The 2,951-nt window shown below is 42.2% G+C and overlaps 1 long non-coding RNA gene across 1 annotated transcript in view; it reads left to right on the top strand.

Moving 5' to 3' along the window:
• Window positions 1-419, top strand: part of LOC135096993 (uncharacterized) — an 11,041-nt gene extending 10,622 nt beyond the window's left edge. Inside the window, exon 2 of the long non-coding RNA XR_010265246.1 lies at window positions 1-419. This exon is cut by the window's left edge and continues 905 nt beyond it. This is a non-coding gene — a long non-coding RNA (uncharacterized LOC135096993).
• Window positions 420-2,951: the final 2,532 nt, after the last annotated feature.

The following is a 2,951-nucleotide window of genomic DNA, read 5'->3' as shown; positions in this document are numbered from 1 at the left end:
CGAATATTCTATTTAGACGTAGTGTTTTGTAATGTGCGGCAGTACTAGATGCCACACTGAAGTGGTAGAAGTGAGAGAAGAAGCCTTATTTATGAAATGTGACAGAAAACCTAACAATGAATGGAGGGTGAACAAGGAGGAGCGACAGAGGGAAGAAAGGGGCAAACAACAGGAACAAAAGGAACAACACGAATAGGAGAGAGAGAACAGGAGGAGGAGGAGGAGGAAGAGAAACTGAAAGATACGGAAGAGAAGGAGGAGCAGGAGGAAGAGGAGGAGGAAGAAGAGGAAAACAAAGAAAAACTTCGATAACAAAACTCTCTTTCTCTCTCTCTCTCTCACTCTCTCTCTCTCTCTCTCTCTCTCTCTCTCTCTCTCTCTCTCTCTCTCTCTCTCTCTCTCTCTCTCTCTCTCTCTCAGCCGCTGCAGTAATTTATCACACCAACATTCAAACACCTCGCTCATACCGAGATGAAAATATGAAAAATGGACAAATATAAAATAATGATCATGTCATAGTAAAATGAGAATTAAGAAAAGAATGATAAATAAATCATACAATAAATAAAACAAGTGGCAAGTGTCTTATGTTTACACATCCTGTGATCACGCCACTGCACTGCATCATACTGTAAGTCACGGATTACATTTCGCGCGGTGATCGTGTGCGATAGAGACCAGTCACCCCATACACCCCCATCTGAACCCTCTCAACCTCACCAGCCTTCCGTACCACCTCCCTCTCTATATCATCAACCTTTCTCACCTTTCCACCACTCCCACCCCCGCTCATCTTCACCTGTTCCTGCTATTTTTTCTTGCCAGCTTCCTTCTCTCCCATCATCACCCAGCGTTCCTTCCCCTCACCAGTCACCCTCACCACCCCCACCATCTTCTCCTTCACAGTCACCCCCTCCTCCATCTCACCCGCTCCCTCATCCCTCACCATCACCCTCACCACCACCCGCACCACCTTCTCCTTCACAATCACCTCCTCCTCCATCTCCCCCGCTCCCTCATCCTTCACCACCACCACCACCACCAGCACCATCACCGCCACCAGCTGCAGAAGACACATTTGACTCAGTCTTTCAACACTCGTATATTATATCAGTCTGAGGAAGAGGAGCACGTTTACACCACTCCACCATCACCATCCTCTCACGAAAACTAGTAGGTAAAATATAAACTGCAGTTTGTTTTAGACTGAATATTGGTGTGTAAGGCACAATGGAACCATTCCAGATATGCCCATACTTAGTATGTTATGATTATATTTAGTTTTGATGAATGTTGGTGGTAGAGTTCAAAGTTTGCCGCAGGCACGGAAATCCCGGATATGGCGCCGGCGCGCGTTTTGACTGGCCATGCCGAAGAGGTTAAGGGGCTTGTAGTAGTGGTGGTGGTGGTGGTTGTGGCTGTGGTTGTGGTGGTGGTTATAAGAACATAAGACTGCAAGAGGTCAAGTGATGGCCTACACAAGGCAGCTCCTCTATCCACACCATTGGAGCAATCCAACGCCTACCCATCCCATCTATCCTCCCTATCCATGCTCTCATCTAGCCCTTTTTTTAAACTATCTAATGTTTCACCACTAACCACATGTCTACTTAACCTGTTCCAGTTATTAACCACCCTATATATACATAACAACCTCTACCAGTTATATTAAACCTTCTGACACTATAACTAAAGACAGAGACAGAGACATTTAAGACAGACAGACAGACAGACAAAAAAGACAATTTTAAGAACAACCTCTACGAGTTATATTATTAATCACTACAACACTATAACAACAACGACAACATAGCGGTTGTACATATCTGATTAATTAATACCAGAACAAGAGGCAGTGGTATTGTATTTAGTGGTGTGTGTGTGTGTGTGTGTGTGTGTGTGTGTGTGTGTGTGTGTGTGTGAAGTCATGAGGAGATTTGAGACAATAATAAGAATGTCATATATATATATATATATATATATATATATATATATATATATATATATATATATATATATATATATATATATATATATATATATATATATATATATATATATATATAAGAATAATATAATAATAGGAATAATAAGGATAATAATATTTTTTCACGGTCAACCGTTGGAAGCTCAAACCACCCCTACCCCATCCTCCCTTATCTCTCCCCAACCTCCTCCCCTCCCCTATCTCTCCCCTACCTCCTCCTCTCCCCTTTCCTCCCCTCACCCCCTCCTACCCTCCTTGCCTTCCCTTCGTTTTCACTGTCAAGGTCAAATCTGACAGTTTTACCCCCACCACCAAACCCCCCCTCCGTCCCTGTCTCACTCAATTCAAAACACACACACACACACACACTCACGTATCATTACGTAGATACCGTAGGAAAGATCGATACCATATTAGCTCTGAGCTAGGGACGTAGGGGAAAAGCTGGCTGTGTCGAGAGACCAGCAGGCGACCAGAAGGTGAATTACACACACACACACACACACACACACACACACACACACACACACACACACACACACACACGTAATTATGATTTTGAAAGTTTGATTAAATGTCCATTGACCAAATGTCCTTCGTTGAAATGTGCTTTAGCCATCGTTCCGGCCACGAATGAAACCAGGTATATAATTTATTTACAAAGACAGACCATTATGAGGAAGGCAGAATTGATGGTGCAATGCAAAAATGTGTAGGACTATACCAAAGTAAACTATTGAAATGTATTTATTTTCCAGTTGCAGAAAGGGATCTGATGATGTCCTCCAAAGCAATATAATACCACCATTGCTAGTCCTGTTTGGTTATCCCATTAACAAAAAAAAAAAAAAACTTATAAGAATAAAAAGTTTGCAAGGTCCTGTATTGCAGTAAGTGGTGGTGGACAACAGTGTGAAAGTTTGTGTTTTATCTCTTCATAATTTACTTATGCATACATTTTGTA

The sequence above is a fragment of the Scylla paramamosain genome, unplaced genomic scaffold (assembly GCF_035594125.1).
Source record: "Scylla paramamosain isolate STU-SP2022 unplaced genomic scaffold, ASM3559412v1 Contig10, whole genome shotgun sequence".
NCBI classification, from domain to species: Eukaryota; Metazoa; Arthropoda; class Malacostraca; order Decapoda; family Portunidae; genus Scylla; species Scylla paramamosain.
The sequence above is the reverse complement of the archived record's forward strand: the minus strand, read 5'-3'. Positions and strand labels throughout refer to the sequence as shown.